The sequence below is a fragment of the Vipera berus genome (genome assembly GCF_964194415.1).
Source record: "Vipera berus genome assembly, chromosome: Z".
In the NCBI taxonomy this organism is placed as follows: Eukaryota; Metazoa; Chordata; class Lepidosauria; order Squamata; family Viperidae; genus Vipera; species Vipera berus.
In genome coordinates this window covers 89,892,832-89,911,680 of record NC_138205.1, presented here as the reverse complement: position 1 = coordinate 89,911,680, position 18,849 = coordinate 89,892,832, and positions in this window count along the sequence as shown.

Genomic DNA, 18,849 nt, shown 5'->3' with positions numbered 1-18,849 from the left:
ATAACTTGTTCCCTAGCATCCCAGCTGGTCTCAGAGCTGCTCAGGTCTGGGAACTGTTATTCAAATTATTCAACAGCGATACCATTGGTTCCATCACCAGATATACAACTGAGCTTTATACAACCAAACTGAAATTTGGTGCCAGCATGCCTGAACATCTTGCAAAATTAAAGGCACTCAGGGCAGAATTGATTTCCAGAGATTTTCCTGTGTCTGATGTGAACATGCTCTCCATAATTTTTACTTCTCTAGACAGGAGTTGGAGCAATTTCATTGTTTCACTCGAAGCGGTCAAGAGGGAAGACATAAATCTGTCCTACCTCACAGGGAGACTGATCGAAGAAGATCGGAGAAGGAGAAATGCCGGAGAATACGCTAGAGTCACCACTCAGCAAGCCAGAAGGGGGCGCCACAACTCAGAGCAAATTAATGCTCTGCTTAAATGTTTCATCTGTGGCTCTGAGGAACACCTCAAGAAAGACTGCCCCCATCAACATCAAGCCCCTAAACGTGGTCCCAATCAAGTAAGAGGCAAAGGGGGAGGAAGGGGGCGTGGCAGGGGCAAGGGAAATTCACTGCATACTTGTTCCCTCACCCCCACAACAAAGGCTGATAGCTCCACTGACTTATGGTTACTGGACTCTGGAGCTTCTTCTCACATTACTAATATGAGTCAAGGTTTTAAAAGTTTAAAGAAAATTACCTCATCTGTCAAGGTTGCAAACGGTGATACTGCTTCAGTTGTTGGGGAGGGTTTTGTTTCTGTACCTGGACTTGGGAAAGTTGAAGGTGTCTTGCACGCCCCTTCCATAGCCAACAACCTTTTAAGCATCACCAAATTGTGTGACGATGACAAAGTGGAAGTCTTATTTCGCAAGGGGGGAGGTCATGTCACCCGGGACCAGAAGGTCATTGGAAATATTACAATAATAAATGGCTTGCCATATTTTTCTCCCAAGGCACCACAACCTGCCCCAAGGCTTTCCAAGGGCAGTGTGGGCAAGGAGCCTGAATCTCAGCAGGCACCTACAGCAACACTCAAAGCAACAAGAGCCAAGAGAGTGTCAATGGGAAAGCCAATTCACAATAAGTGCGTCCACCTCATGCACAGAAGGCTAGGACATGCAAGCTTCCCTGTAGTTAAAAAGATGGGAGAATTTGCTGAGGGAGTCCAGCTCAAGGACTGTGACGTGTTTCTGGACTGTGCTATTTGCAAGAAAACAAAGAGGAAGGCTGCACCTATCTCAAAGGTGTCATTACGTAAGTCTCTACATCCGTACCAACTAGTACATGTTGATTTGGTTGGGCCTTTCACACCATCCCTAGGAAAGAAAAAATATTTTCTCACTGCCGTTGATGATTTTTCGAGATACGGCCACGTGTATACTCTCACAGAAAAATCTGAAGCCTTTGACGCCATAAAGTCACTGTACAACTTCGTAGAGACCCAGTACAAGACCAAGATCGCACAATTGCAGAGCGATCGCAGGGCTGAGTTCATGTCTCAGAAGTTCCAGGACTGGGTAAGGCGTAAGGGCATCCGCCATTTTCTAACTGCACCGTTCACCCCGTCGCAAAATGGTGTAGCTGAGAAAAGGAATGGAATCCTGCAAACCATGATGCGTAGTCTGATTGCAGACACGGGTGTCGCAGAATCATACTGGGGGGAGGCAATTCATTATGCCAATTACACTTTAAACCGCGCCTGGAGCAGTGTTGTGAACCAGATCCCATATTTCCTGGTTCACGGTAGGAAACCAAATCTGGCACATTTGCGCGTTTTTGGTACCTATGCATGGGTGCACATACCCAAGCAGCTGCGGAAGAAGGGGAGATCTGTTTCCCAGAGACTAAGGTTCTTGGGCTATGCTCCTGGCTCCAAGGCCTATCATTTCCTGGGAGAAGGGGGCAGGCCTGTGACTTCCCAATCTGCCTCTTTCGAAGAGGATTCCAATTGGACCCAGATCCACTCAAATGATCTGGGCCCATATGCCAACCGACCCAGCAGAGGCACATCGACAACGACATCACCTGAGACGACCACATACCCTGCCACCGACGAAAGTGAGGAACAAGACGAAGATGCGTCCAGCCCCATGGAAGAAGACACGCCGTCTTCACCCCCAGCGACACCTCAGAAACCCGCGGAAGAAAAGAGCGGTGAGTGGCAGAAGGTAAGGAGGTCAAAGCGGTCCAACAAAGGGGTCCCACCAAAGAGAATTGACATTGGCCACATCGCGTCTGTCAACAGCGTTGTGGTCACCCCAAAATCCTTCTCTGACATCCAGGAGCTGCCCATCGAGGAGCAGGAGAGATGGCAGCTCGCGATGGAGAAGGAAATGCAGAGCTTAAAACAACTCAAGGTCTTCACCCCCCAGCAACCTCCAAAGGAGAGAAAAGTCATTGGCACAAGATGGGTTTACAAGGCCAAACCACTTGCCAATGGCCTCTACCTATACAAGGCCCATTTGGTAGCCCAGGGCTTCGCTCAGCGTTATATGGAGGACTACTCGGAGACTTACTCTCCAACCGTCCGGGCAGAGAGCGTCAAGGCCGCCCTCGTGACTGCAGCCGCTCTGGGAGAAGAAGTCTTCCAATTTGACATCCAGACGGCTTACCTCCACGCCAACTTGGACCGGCAGATCTACGTGAAGGCTCCTCCTGGCTACCAGCAAGAAGGGGGAAATACATGGTTGCTTCACAAAGGGTTATATGGTCTTAAGCAGTCAGGGAAATTATGGTATGACTGTCTTAGAAAGAGTTTAGAACGAGTTGGTTTCTCAGAATCTCATGCAGATCAATGTGTTTTCACACGCAATTCCAAGGGAACCACAGAACGGGTGTTAGTTTATGTGGACGACCTATTATATGTAGGGCCTAACAAGGAAAGGTGTGATGAATTTGCCAAGGCCCTGGAAGAAAAGTTTACTCTGAAGTCTTTGGGGCGGGTTGACAAGTACTTGGGTGTGCATATTTTGGCCACTAAGGGGGGGTTCGCTCTATCTCAAAAAGAAAAGATAGAGGAATTACTGGCCAAATGCAAAATGACAGAATCTAATCCCACGCATAGCCCAATGCAAAGCGACTTTTACAACCACACCCATAAGGACGGTCCTGAGTTCACAGATAACACACTTTACAGATCTGTGATTGGCTCCTTGCTATACATCAGCAATTGGAGCAGACCTGACATAGCTTTAGCTGTGAATCTATTGTCCAGGCATGTGGAACACCCAAAGGAATTCCACTGGACTGCTGTTAAAAGGGTGCTTAGATACCTCAAGGGCACAGCTGATGCCCTCCTTATGCTAGAACCAGAGAAGGGGAAGACGGCCCAGCTCTCCGCTTACTCAGACGCAGACTGGGCTGGCGACTCCAAAAGTAGACGGAGCACTTCTGGTTTCCTCATATTGCTAAATGGCTGCCCAATACATTGGCATGTTAGGCAGCAAAAATTTATTTCTTGCTCCACGGCCGAGGCTGAATTTGCCAGTCTGTCAGACACGGCCAATGATTTGACTTGGTTCAATGAACTGATAACAAACATCTGGGCATCTCCTCCTCTGCCCATCCAAATTCTAGAGGACAACACCGCCGCAATTGCAATCTCGGGCGCTTATGCAGTAGGATCTAGATCTCGCCACATAGACATACGCTACAAAAATGTCAGGCACCTTGCGAAAGAGGGTTTTATACATGTTGAGCACTGTTAATACAGCTGACCAGATAGCTGATCTGTTTACCAAGCCTGTTCCCATTGACCGGCACAACCTTCTGTGTAAGCGTTTGTGTTTGGCCTTCTGAATGTTTTCATGCATGTCTATGACACCTGCTCACCCCTTACATACATTCACTGGTCCCTGTCATTGGCTGGCAAGAAGGGGAATTGTTAGATGATTAGTGCCAGCCATTGGCAGTTCCCCAAAAGGGTCATCAGATGGAGGCAAAGAGGCTTCTTTGCTTCCACTGATGAGCCAAGGGTCTCGGACCCACAGCCCCATTGGTGAGAGTGTTTTATGGTCAAGGAGGGGCCAAGACCCCCCATAAATACCTCTGCACGAGGGGCTGCTCTTTGTTCTAGTTTTTTAGCTTCTTTGTTCCAGTTCTATCTCTACTCCTAACCTCTATTTTAGTCATGTAATACTAGCTTATTTCCTTTTATTTTATTTCTCTCTCACATGCAGGCATGAATGCTTTCATGCCAAGTATTTCTTTCTCTTTGATCTATCATTGAATAAAGCTAATATGATTGCATCTCTGCGTGATGCCTTTGCTTGGAAGCACCTTTAACGATTCATTGTGAGAACACCTCACAGGGAGAGTCATTCTTATTTTCATCAAAATGCAAAAGGCTTGTGTAAGCAATTTGGAATCTCTATGTCAGAAGCCACAGCCATCATCAAGCAGTGTACATCCTGTGGTCAAAATGTTTTTGGTCCTTCTATGGGTGTCAATCCCAGAGGATTGAAAGCAAATTAAATTTGGCAAATGGATGTTACTCAATATCCTTCTTTTGCTCCTTGGAAATATTTACATGTTTCTATTGATACGTGTTCTGGGTATATTTTTGTTTCTCCTCAAAGAGGAGAAAAAGTGAAACATGTGATCAATCATTGTATTAGAAGTTTTTCAATAATGGGAAAACCTGTACAAATTAAAACGGACAATGGACCTGCATATTGCAGTGCGGCTTTTGCAGAATTTTGTGATAAATAGGATATTTTGCATAAATTTGGTATTCCTTACAATTCTCAGGGTCAAGCAATAGTAGAAAGAGCAAATAGGACATTAAAGGAGGCTCTTGACAAACATAAAAACAAAAAAGGAGGAAATGTGACTAATTTACCAGTGTTGCAGGAATGGTTATCTTTAACTTTATTTACTTTAAATCATTTAAATATTTCAAAATTAGATTCAGTTTTGGACTCCACAGCTGTGGATCGACATTTTGGTCAACAGTTAGAGGTGCAAAAGGCTAAAGATTGGTATAGAACTCCACCTGATCCCATTTGGCATGGTCCTGTACCTTTGTTAACATGGGGGTGAGGATATGCTGCTGTGCTTGCTCCAACAGGTCCAGTCTGGATTCCAGCCAGGTGTGTAAGACCATATCATGAACCCATGGCATCAAGGGTTATACGATCCTATTCCGGATTTCCGAAAGAATCAAAGGATAACAATCAAAATGCCAAAGGAAATTCCACCTCAGAATGAACAATCTGTATCGCATAAGGAGAAAACTCTTGGAAATGATGTGGAGAAGGATATTAAAATTGAAATGTTTGTTAATTTTATATGTATAATATTTGGGATTTGTTTGGGTATATTGTGTAATGAAGTCAATGTTTATTCAGTTCAATTGGAGAAAAAAAAAGAACCGGAGCAAGGAGCCTGGAGAAATAATGTATATTAGATTTATTAGATTTATTAGATTGCACCTTTAATCTACATAATGAATGAGTTGCCATTTGGTCGTTTAAGAAACAGAAGAAACGTGAACTTTGATCAAAGTCCAATAAGCTGAAGGATTGGAATGCAAATGGCAAGAGGACTTATACCACCATCAGAAGTTGCCATGAATTATAGAGATTTGCATATGTTTGAATCATTGGATTGTAGCTATGTTTAATCAAACTATCAAGACTTTAAATTGTTAGAACAAAAAGTTTCAGACATTAGAGATGTTGTATTGTGGAATCACATGGCTTTAGATATTATGTTAGCCGCAAAAAGAGGGGTGTGCGCTTTAATTCATAGTCACTGTTGTGTTTATATTTCTGATTTTCATACAATTGATGTTATGGGAAAGATGGTTAAAAGAAAAATTCTTTAGTTTATACTGGCTCTGCAGTGACAAATCCATGGGATTGGTTATGGTCTTGGCTACCTGATTTTGGATGGGTGCGACAAATTGTCCCCATCATAATTGGAGTTATATGTTTGCTGATTGGTTTGTGCTGTTGTATACAATGCTTACCAAACTTATGGTTTATGACCACCCTGGAAAGAGGTGTTATACGCCTACAAACTGTTGAAGTAACTTTAAGATCTGTATGGCAGTTAAACAAAAAAGGAGGAGATGTAGGGAAATTATTGCAGGCTGCAGAAGCGCAGCTGAAACAATTGTTTTTCAGTCTCCTGAAACAAACCATGATAAACCACCTGTTCAGCACAAGGTGAATCAGCTAATTGTTGGCTATTAAGATGCAGCTGACATTACCAAGCCTGAGGACTATCATGGAGGTTCAGAGCCAATGTGAGAGTAGGATTTTTTTTGTTATACACGAGCTCAATCCAATGAGTGTGATTTCCTTGTGAATAAAAGGGAGCTTTGGACATTGCTCTGGGCTCTCATCCCGAGGCAGGAAAGGCTCTGTCTTTTTTTCCATGAGAGACCACCACACAAGACTCCTCCATAGCCAGGTTCTACGGATTCTCCAAAATACACAAAAACAGGATCTCCTTACACCCAATTGTATATCTGCCTGGAACACCGACACACAACTAGCAAAAACACTGTGGAGGAAACTCGGACACCTGATCAATGACTCACCCCACTCAATAAACTCCCAAGAACAATTTCTCAAATGCATCAAATACACCATGATCAACAAGAAAGAAATTATGGTCTCCTTCGACATCACTTCTATCTTCACCTCAATTGACATCAACCTGGCTAAACAAACCATACACCACCTACTCACTAAACACCAGATCCACAAAGATGATGGCACTATGAACACTCCATGTCCACAGAAAACATCATGAAACTCCTGGGTCTATGTCTCAACATATACTTCAAGTTCAATGGAAAATATATAAGCAAATACTTACCTGGCAGGGGAGATACCTTTATCAGGAAAATCTACAAGCAAGTTCAAGGCACCCCAATGGGATAACCCATATCAGGCATAATAGCAGAAGCAATCACGCAATGACTTCAATCCATAGCTCTACCCACTATCCAACCAAAATTCCAGACATGCTAAGTCAATGACACCTTTGTCATAATCAAACACTCCCAAATTGAAGAAACACACCACCTACTCAATAACATATTCCCTGGGATCAAATTCACACACAAAGAGGAAACAGATAACAGACTCCCATTGCTCGACATCGACATAAGGAGACTAGACAATGGAGAACTGGAAACGCATGTTTACTGCAAACCCATGCACACAGACCAGATGCTCAGCTTCACAAGCAACCATTCCACTACACACAAAAGAAGCTGTGTTCAGACCATCTTCAGAAGGGCCAGGACACACTGCAGTACAACACTAAGAAAAGCAGAAGAAAAACGGCTGCTCAACATCTTTCTCTGTAATGACTATCCAAAAGCCTTCATATTCCAAGACACAGCACCCAACCACAACACACAGCCAATCACCACGCAAATCTAACCCAACCACACAGAAAAGGGCTGTTGGAAATGATAGTCAGAATTTTCCAACCCCCAGGAATAGCAATATCCCACAAACTATAGTCACACTACATCAGGAATTATCCAGAACCAAAGACAAGATACAGAAGGATGAAAAAAACAATGTAGTCTACAAAATCAGCTGTAACCATTTCAACCAATTCTCCATGGGACAAACATTACATCAGTTAAAAAGCAGGATCCACAAACACCAGCTGACAGTCAAACACCATGACCCCAAATTCTTATCTCTACCCACACTAACACCAAACAGCACCAGTTAAATTGGAACAACACAAAAAATCATCGGCCTTGCTACCACCTGTCATCTGAGTGAGTTTATCGAAGCCTGCCTGGCAATCCACAAACAATTCCATCAACAGTCAATTGGCCTACAACCAGCCTATGAATCCCTAATAATCCAAAACAACAGGACCAGAAGCAGCACGACCCTCAACCAACCCACGCAAGACCCCCTCCCACCAGCAGTTCATCTCCCAATGACCCTGGCCTGATGTAACCTTCCCATCACAAGACCAATCACAAACTCTCACATGACACACACCTGAAACCCTTATAAACAGAAGAACACTGACATCCCCAAACTCTAAAGAAGTAAATTAGTCTGGTAATGAAACATTCAGAAAGCAATCCAAAAACTTGGAGAACAAACCTTCCCCTCATAAATCTAAGTACTATTGCTATTTGTACAGGCCAAGAAAAAGTACATGTGAATAGAATCACACGTCTTTGTGTATTTTATTTCAATTATTTCAAACTGAGATTTGAAAATTCTTTGAAATTCTTCTCTTGGAATATTTATTTATTCCAGAAATAGCCTCCAACTGCTTTTGATTAAAGCAGACCATAACCATTTGTAAGTAATTATATGAAATATAATTTAAAAATTACTTTTTTCTTAATCTTGTTTAATCTTGAAGTTTTATATCATTTTTAAATAAATGTATTAAATAAAAGTAAATAGGCTATTTTACCTGTGGAATTTGGACTAAAACTGTAGCTTTTAATGAATCATATATAGTATAGACAATTTAAGTTTCATGGGATGTTAGACATCTGATTTAAATTTTTTGTTGTTTAATTGGAAATTGAAATTACTGCTGGGATTTGAATATTTGGGATTAAATTTATAAATTCAATGGACTAGAACACATATTTTGTTGTCTAGATTATTCTGACTCAATACTTTGCTGTTTCAAAAGCATGTTAGACTAGGAGTTTAAAGCCCTAATCTCCAAATTTACAGGATGATTTTGAATCAATCATTCTGTCAGCACAACCTTATAAGATTATTGTGGGGGGGAAAAACTGGAGAAAGTAAGTATGATACATGATATTTGAAATAAGACAGGAGACCAGTTCAATAAAGGGAAAAATCATTAAAAAATAAACGAGTTTTACTTGGAAGTTAATCTAACTGAATTATAAGAAAATTACTTTTGAAAAGACATATGGTTCATTAAGCTAAATTCACAGATCTTTGGAACTTGGCAATAGTTTGAAATTTAAATGTATTAATAAATTATTATTATTATTATTATTATTATTATTATTATTATCATTGTTATTATTATTATTATTATTATATAATAAATTAATAAATTAATAAAGTTTAAATGTATTAATAAAAACAGATAAAAGACCAGAAACAATCAGACAGTGGCAAGAATAATTACAAGAATATATTGAATAAATAATGTAATAGGAAGTGTAATGTATTGGGCTTGCTTGTTAACACCACGTGGTAACGGCTGGTAGGCTGCTGGAGCAGGGAGCTAGCTAACAGCTCCTAGCATCTCAGACAACCCATCTCCAGTGCTGCCATTGGTTGCCCCTAGGTGGCAATAGGTTGCTTCAAACCTATTGGCTGCCGCCTAGGGGCCAGGGTATAAATTGCTGCATCTGCAGCCCTGTTCTCTAGTTCAGATCCTGCAAGCAATAAACCATGATCTTTGCTGAACTCACGTGCCTTGTCTTCATTCCTGCGCAGCGAACCCAGTACACAACACTGGTGACGAGGATGGGCTCCTGCTTCTCCATCGAAGCTGAAAGTCACTAGGGGAGAGGCAGCACACGCCTGGCAGGAAAAATAAATTCCCCCCATGGTCGGCTAGCTAAGCCACGCTAGTGACTACGTGCTTAGAGGACCAGTCCCTTGGCAACGGAGAGGCAGGATTCGAAGACGCTGAGATCCAGCTGCGAAGACCAGCAGAATGCCCAAGGTCGGAAGACTGTGAGAATTCGACATCAAGCAACCAGAAGGATGGCCCTCATACCTGTCCCAGGTCAAGAACTACCTTCGGGCAAACCAGGTTGCAGAGGATGGACTGAAGGCCACCACGCTGCTTTGTGTGTGCGGCCCAGGAACGTTCGATCTGGCTGAAAACCTGTTTGCACCCATGCCGTTGGAATCTGTCTCCTACGCCGAACTGAAGAAGAAGCTTGGAGAACACTTCCAACCAAAGATGTCGGTGATTGCATGGTGCTATGCCTTCGAAGAACGAATACAGCAGCCAGGAGAGACCGCATCTGAGTACATTGCGGCCTTGAGGCAGGCCGCACACCTGTGTCGATTTTCAGACGTCAAAGAGCGACTTCGAGATTGGCTCATCTGCGGCCTCCGCAACAGAGAGCTGCAGCAGAAACTTCTTGCCAGAGAGGTTCTGTCATTTGCAGATGCCCAGAATGAAGTCAGGGCGGACAAAGCTGCCGGTGGAGCTGTCCAAATGATCTGGCCCGCCAGAATGACGCAACATGAAGAAGCTGTGCACGAAGACGCAGAACTCACCGAGGACTCCGAAGAAGACGCCAAAGTCGACAAGTTGCACAGACAACCCAACCAACAGCTCCACAGCAGCAAGCAGCAAGAGACTACTTACAAGGCAGATCTCTTGTCTAGATGTCCGGGTTGTGGCGGCCGCCACCAATGCTCAGACTGCAGGTTCCGGACAACCACGTGCCAGGCCTGCGGAAAAACCGGCCACATTGCATCAGTTTGCAGAGGTCACCAGAGGGACTGGCCATCGAATTGCCAGTCAGAAGATCCGACCAGGAGAGGTACCAGGGCCCCGGGGCCATTCAGCATGGGGTTTTGCTCAAGCTGTAGAAGTGTCTGCCATACTGACACCCCCTTAAACCCAAGTATAGACTTCAGGTGGACCTGCAAGGGATCCCCTGTAAAATGGAGCTGGACACAGGCTCCGCTATTTCCATTATTTCTCTGGACACATTTAATTTTGTGTGCAGTCGCAGTAGGAGATGGGCCAAGCTGAGGCCTTCTGACATACTTTTAATAGCTTTTCAGGATGCAAAAGTCGTAGTCAAGGGTGAAGCCACCTTGGCCATTAAATTTAAGGGGTTTTCAGGGCACCTGGATGTTGTTGTAGTAGGGGGCCAGAGAACGAGCCTAATTGGGCTCGATTGGTTTGATGCACTAGGCATCTAAGTAACCGGAATCAACTGGACACAAGTCGCGAGTCTAGCATCAGTTTGCGAGGACTTCGCAGACGTATTTGATTCAGCCCTAGGAACTGACACGGGCCCGCCAATAGCATTCAAACTAGACCCAAATGTGGTTCCCATCAGGATTAAGCCTCGCAGGGTCCCCTTTGCCCTCAAGCACAAAATAGACACGGAACTAGACAAGCTTGTGGAACAGGGCGTTTTGCAACCAGTAGATGGTGGGGAGTGGGAAACTCCTATTGTAACACCACTTAAAGCCAACGGGGAAGTCAGAATATGCGCAGATTATAAATGCACAATTAACTGGGCCCTTAAACAGCACACATACCCAGTCCCAGTGGTGAGTCACATCCTGGCATCTTTGCAGGGTGGCACCACTTTTGCGAAATTACATTTGGCGCAGGCCTATCAGCAACTACCTGTTGATGAGGCCACGGCCACAGCACAGACAATTGTGACCCACAGAGAGGCTTTCAGAGTAAAGCGCTTGCAATTTGGGGTCAGTGTAGCCCCGGGCATTTTTCAGGGAATCATGGAACTCACACTCAAAGGCATTCCAGGGGTTTGCCCCTATTTTGATGACGTGCTTATTGCCGGAGAATCCACTGAGGTGCTAGCAAGGAGGCTCAGAGCCGTCCTGCAGAGGCTGCATGAAGCAGGCCTGAAACTAAAAAAGAGCAAATGCAGTATTGGGGTTCCCTCAACTGAATTTTTGGGGTTTCGCATTGATGCTAATGGCATCCACCCAGCTGAGTCCAAAGTGAAGGCCATTCAGATGGCACCTAGCCCTAAAACAAAAGGAGAGCTGCAAGCATTCTTGGGCCTCCTCAACTTCTACCATGCATTTCTTCCTAACAAGGCCGCAGTGGCAGAGCTGCTTCACAGGCTCTTAGATAAAAAGGCTTCTTGGAAGCGGACCAGCATTCACGAAAAAAGTTTTCAGGACCTGAAGGCACTTCTGTCGGTCAGTTCCACTATCACTCATTTCAGAGAGTCTAAACCAGTCTGCTTAGCATGTGACGTATCCCCATACGGGGTGGGTGCAGTCTTGAGTCACTTAGAGAAAGATGGAACCCAAGTTCCCATTGCATTTTATTAGAGGACACTGTCCTCTGCTGAGTGTAATTACGCTCAAATTGACAAAGAAGCATTGGCCATGGTGGCTGGAGTTAAAAAATTCCACGACTACTTGTATGGCAAGGACTTCACGGTCTTCACAGACCACAAACCGCTACTGGGGTTATTCACCACAGACAAACAGACACCCCATATATTATCCCCTAGAACAGGGCTTTTCAACCAGTGGTACGGGTACCACCTGTGGTACATTGGCACCTGGCAGGTGGTACGCAACCATCCTAGAGAAGTGGTAGCGGGGGAGGGGAATGAGCTGAACCGGTGACAGCACTGCACAAGCCTGAGCAAGAGATGGCTGGAGCTGCAGGGCTGTCAGGGCTCAGCGGAAGCGCCAGGATCAGCGCCAGGCTCCAGCTGGAGCTCGGTGCTGATCCTGGTGCTTCTGCTGAGCTCAGAAGAAGCGCTGATCAGCTGGAATGTTGCAGCATCTCCAGTGTCTTGTGATTTACATTCAGATGCTTGGCAACTGATTCATATTTATGACGGTCACAGTGTCCTGGGGTCATGTGAAGTGACCAAAACCTGCTGCAACCACCCAGCAGATAGGGGGGAAATAAAAATCAAACACACCCCCACCCCCGCTGGCAATCCTCAACAGAATGCTCACAACAATGAAAACCTTGGACAGGAGGAAGAGTGCTGCTGGGCGGGCAGGCAGGTGTCTTGCTCAGCTGTGGCTTGGGTGGCACTTTTTTCAGTGCCATTGTAACTTTGAACAGTCACTAAGCGAACTGTTGTAAGTCAAGGACTACCTGTACTTCATCACATTTTTCCTTTTTTTTTGGTCATTACGTTTTTGACACCTTGCTAGGCGACTGGTGGTACTCAGATGTTGCCCTATCCTAAAAGTGGTACAATGGGTGAAAAGCTTGAAAAGCCCTGCCCTAGAATGCTGAGATGGTCTATTTTTTTATCAGCATACACATTTAAGCTGATTCACAAACCCGGCAAAAAAATGGGCCATGCAGATGGCCTGAGTAGGCTTCCACTGCCACAAATCGAACCAGATCTGGCCCCAGCGGGCCGCATATTGTCCATTCAGGACTTGCCAGACTTTCCCCTCTACGCTGGGGACATTGCTGCAGAAACAGCAGCTGATAAGACACTAAGTAGAGTGCTTTGTTGGGTGCACACAGGGTGCCTGGATAAAAATCCAGGCCCTGAATTTCAGAGTTATTTTACTAGAAGACATGAGCTATGGGGGAACAGGGTCATAGTCCCCACCTCACTAAGAGTCAGGGTCTTACAATCACTGCTTGAAGGTCATCCAGGTATTGTCTGTATGAAAGCTTTAGCTAGAAGCTACTTATGGTGGCCAGTGTTAGACAAGGCCATTGAAGCCCAGGTGCATGGATGTTACACATGCCGACAATCATGTCAATCATACATGGCCTGAAATGCCGCACGCTCCAGTTCATAGGTGGGAGGAGACTCACACTCCCTGGTGTAGAATTCACATAGACTTCGCTGGGCCCTTTCAGGGACAGCTCTTCCTTATAGTGGTCGACAGCCACTCTAAATGGCTTGAAGTAATTCCAGTTGCTAACATGACTACTGCTAGGACCATCCAGGTGCTTAGGAAACTCTTTGCCACACACGGGCTGCCAGACATCATAGTATCCGACAATGGAGCCCAATTTACAGCGGCAGAATTTCAGGCATTCCTGAGAGCAAACCTCATCAGGCATGCAACGTCAGCTCCGTTTCACCCTTCTTCTAATGGTCAAGCCGAACGCATGATCCAGACCACAGTCACTGAAGCGTATAGTGACTGGGGACTGGCATCACAGATTGGCAGATTTTTTACTTTGCCAGCATTCTATGCCCTTCACGGCTACAGGGAAAAGCCCAGCAGAGCTGCACTGGGGGAGGTGACTGATCATGAAACTGGACAGGTTGCATCCAGATAGGGTAGCAGCAGAAGCTTCGTGCCCAAAACCCCTGAGGGGGCTGCAAGTGGGCGATGGGGTGTGGGCCAGGAACTATGGGCATGGGAATTTGTGGGTGCCTGGAAAAATTACTAAAACATCAGGCCCCCTCTCTTACGAAGTGGGGCTGGAGGGCGGGCAAGTTGTCTGGTTCCACATCGATCAGCTTAGGAAGCGTTTCCCAGAATGGCCATAAAGCGAGGACTTCATCACAAGTCCTTACCAAGGTCCACAAACCGGCAGCCAAGCCGGCCCATGCATAGACTCTGAAGGCTCACACAGCCCAAGCAATGAGGAGTTGGCCGTAGAGGAGGGGAGCCCGGACGTGCAACATGGGTCCCCTGATGGAGAAAGCCAACCTGATGGCTACAGCCGCTGTGCTAACTCTGCTGAACAAACTGACTCTGGGTTGGGCCAACCTGGAAAGGCCAGCCAGAGTACTGAGCCATTCCGAATCACTTGAACTAAGAGACACTGGTCTACCCAGCCTGGCGGGCAAGCTAGTAGGCCAGGATGTGCCTGGGTCCCCCAGGCATTCCACAAGGCCACACAAACCTCCTGCTTATCTGCAAGATTTTGTTCTGAAATAAGAAAGCTACAATGTTGTGTGTACCCTTGTATTTAATGCTGACCTACAATATTGTAATGGACAATGGAGCTATAATGTTGTAAGTACTTTATTGTGCTGCTAAGTGGAACCTATTCACACCAGTGTTATGTCTTTGTAAAGTGTATTGCTGTAATTACTTTCTATTGTTGCTATAATGTTGTTCGTGCTAAGGGGGGAGGGGTGTAATATATTGGGCTTGCTTGTTAACACCACGTGGTAATGGCTGGTAGGCTGCTGGAGCAGAGAGCTAGCTAACAGCTCCCAGCATCTGACAACCCATCTCCAGCGCTGCCATTGGTTGCCCCTAGGTGGCAATAGGTTGCTTCAAACTTATTGGCCGCCGCCTAGGGGCCAGGGTATAAATTGCTGCATCTGCAGCCCTGTTCTCTAGTCCAGATCCTGCAAGCAATAAACCATGATCTTTGCTGAACTCACTCACCTCGTCTTTATTCCTGTGCAACGAACCCAGTACACAACAGGAAGAAAAAGGAGTCCAATTATAACTATTTTTTTTAAAAAACAACCCAACCGGGAATGTATAGAAATTAGCACAGCATGGAAGTAATTATCTTGGATTTATAAACAATAATTATAATTGGACAGAATTATAACAAGCGTTCAATAATATCACTGTAAGATATTTTTTCAAGCTCTTAACATTTGTTAATCTATTGTTTTTTAAAAAAGATTATATTTTATTTATGATATAGTAATACAATAGTTGGTAGAATTTTGATCATGCAGCATGTTATCTTAATTTAATTTATTAGATTTATATACCGCCCTTTCCCAAAGGACTCAGGGCGGTTTACAGGGCGTGTAAAATCAAACCAATACAAAATACAAAAGTTAAAAACAATTAAAAAGATTAAATTATCCCTGAAAATAAAAACCCCAGTTAAAAATTCTCAGCCTGGGCCGGAGAGCTCAAAGAGCCAAGTCTTCAGGTCCCGGCGGAATGAACGAAGGTCAGGGGCAGACCTGAGCTCCACGGGCAGCTGGTTCCAGAGGGCAGGCGCACCCACCGAGAATGTCCTCCCCCTGGGTGTTATCCGCCGGTAATCTTTTACCAGCAGCACCCTGAGAAGACCCTCCCTGTGTGAGCGCACTGGACGAAGGGAACTTGATGCTGTCAGCAGGTGTTCCCTCAAATATCCCGGACCCAAGCCATTCAGGGCTTTATAGGTCATCACCAACACCTTGAATCTCACCCGGAGGGCAACCGGAAGCCAATGCAGCTCGCGGAGTAGAGGTGTTACATGGGAGTATTGGGAAACCCCCATCACAACTCGCGCGGCCGCATTCTGCACCAGTTGAAGCCTCCGAGTGGTCCTCAAGGGCAGCCCCATGTAGAGAGCATTGCAGTAGTCTAAACGGGAGGTCACGAGCGCATGAGTGACTGTGCGTAGGGCATCTCGGTCCAGGTAGGGTCGCAACTGGTGCACCAGGCGAACCTGGGCAAAAGCCCCCCTGGTCACGGCTCCTATATGATCTTCAAAATTGAGCTGTGAGTCCAGGAGGACGCCCAAGTTGCGAGCCCTATCAACGGGGGGTAACACCTCACCCCCCATCGTTAAAGATGGAATAGTTTGGTTAGCCCGAGATGCCGATATGCACAGCCACTCAGTCTTGGCAGGATTGAGACGAAGCCTGTTTCTCCCCATCCAGACCCGGACCGCCTCCAGGCAACGGGACATCACGGCGAGGGCATCGCTGGGTTGGTTCGGGGTGGAGAGAAAAAGTTGGGTATCATCAGCGTACTGATGATACCCCACCCCGAAACCACGAATGACCTCGCCCAGTGGCTTCATATAGATGTTGAACAGGAGGGGCAAGAGAACTGACCCCTGAGGGACTCCACAAACGAGAGGCCTCGGGGTGGATCTCTGTCCTCCCGTCAACACCGACTGTGAGCGGCCCAGGAGATAGGAGGAGAACCACCGTAAAACGGTGCCTCCCACTCCCAGCCCCCTGAGACGCCGCAGTAGGATACCATGGTCGATGGTATCGAAAGCCGCTGAGAGATCTAATAGGACTAGGACAGAGGAGCAACCCCTGTCCCGAGCCCGCCAGAGATCATTCACCAGCGCGACCAATGCCATCTCCGTGCTGTGCCCGGGCCTGAAACCCAATTGGTACGGGTCCAGATAATCAGTTTCCTCCAGGAACAGAGGAAGGTGATGCGCCACCACGCTCTCAACAACCTTCGCCAGAAAGCGAAGGTTGGAGACTGGACGATAGTTATTTAAAACAGCCGGGTCCAGGGCAGGCTTTTTGAGGAGGGGTCTCACCACCGCCTCCTTCAAGGAGGCGGGGAAGACACCCTCCTTCAAAGAAGCAGTTATTACTGCCTGGAACCAGCCTCGTGTCCCCTCCCAAGCTGCATAAACCAGCCAGGAGGGGCACAGATCCAACAAACAGGTGGTGGAGCTCAGTAGGCCTTTGGTTTCTTATATTTAAGTCATCCAGATTCTGCATTCTGATTCAGCTTCATATATAATATTTGAATTACGGAGTATTAAAACAGTGTCTTTTACAAACTGAAATAATATATTATTTGCTAGATATAACTAAACCTGATTCTGATTTTGTAATTTGTTCACCATCAAGACATTTTGAATGGAGAGCTATGCAATGTTAGGAAAAATGAGATATCTGTCTCAGGCAAGGTGCCATAAGGGAGTAGCAGGAAGAAGTGAGCTGTGTGTGTTGGGGATGGGGGAGGAAGGCATAATGGATGCTGTGCAGCTTGTTTTGTACATTCAAAGCTATTGTACTGTGTTGTGTGGGGCTAAAGAATGGTATCGCCAGAGTTGAAGTGATATTCAATGTATCAGTTTGGGATGTGGAATAATAGGAAAGTATCATTGTATTCTGTCTTGATTCATTTATTATTAACAGTCATATAATGGTTCCTATTGTTGGACTATTTTTGTTATATTTTTGAAGTTTGTATAGGCTGAAGTAAATAGGCAAAAATAATGCCACTTTATAAAAGTGGCTTGTCAATTAGAAAGTATACAGATACTTTCTTTGAGTGTTTAAGGTTGCCAACCCCTGCTCTAGTGTCATATCAAAACTAGACTTTTGTCATGTTTGTATTTCTAATCATTGTTTCTGGCACTATATAATAAAAAATAATGGTTTGTGGCTGCATGCAACAAGTTAACTTACTTCACTGGCAAAAGAAAAAAAATCAATTAAAATAATAAAGAGTATTTTGAAAGATGCAACAACTTCTCCAATGTCTTCTGGTAAATTGGCATTTTACCTATACTCTGATATACTCTCAAATGGTTGGTAGTCCCTTACTCATTGTGTGTTGTTTTTTTAAAAACCAAAATTTCATTTATATTATATTGGTCCATCTGTTTCAGAATCATCTATGTTGTCAGCTGGTTGCATAGTTTACAAATAGGGTCCTCCTCAAGGTTGACTTACAACATTCTTTATGGAACAAAGTATAACCTGTCCTCAGAGACAATATATTCTCCACAGTATAGAGCAGAGATCTTATCAGGCCCAGTGTAAGAATGACATAGACCATGGGTGTCAAACTCAATCACGTCACGTGACGTATTGTTACGTATCACAATGCTTTTTGGCCTTTGCAGAGCTGGGGTGGGCATGGCCTGTGCGTGACACATCTGTCCCACAGGCTGCCAATTTGACATCCCTGACATAGACCAACCCAACCAAAGTTTGGTTCTTTATTTGCTCACACCCAATAGAAAGACAGATTTGCCTTACTAAACCTTTACTACTCTTACCCTAATGGATATACCCTGAAGAATTCTAGGGAGCCACTATCTTCTCTTCCTCTGCCTCCTATCCAGCTCCAGGTTGCAATATCTATTGTCTCACCCCCTCTCCTTGGAATAGATGTCCCAGGAAACTGCTGCTTCGCTGTAGTCTATCACAGATTTATGCCATTTATATAATGACTACAATGCTGTCTAAGATGATCAATACAAAATAGCTCATAATATATAATGTAATATAGTGTAATTCTGTCTCTAAACTTGCATAATCAATTCTGTGCATGTTTATTCAGAAGGAGTTCTTCCTATATTGCTATTCAGTCAGAATCAGGTACTTCTCCGTAGAAACAAGAATCCTCACTTCTCATGTCAACACACATATCCATTTGCATATTTTTCAATTTTGTTTCTCTGGATTATAAGCTGAAGAACTACTAATTTATACTTGAATGTGTAGAACTCACCAAATAATCAGAGATTTGGAAGGACACTAAAGTCATGGCA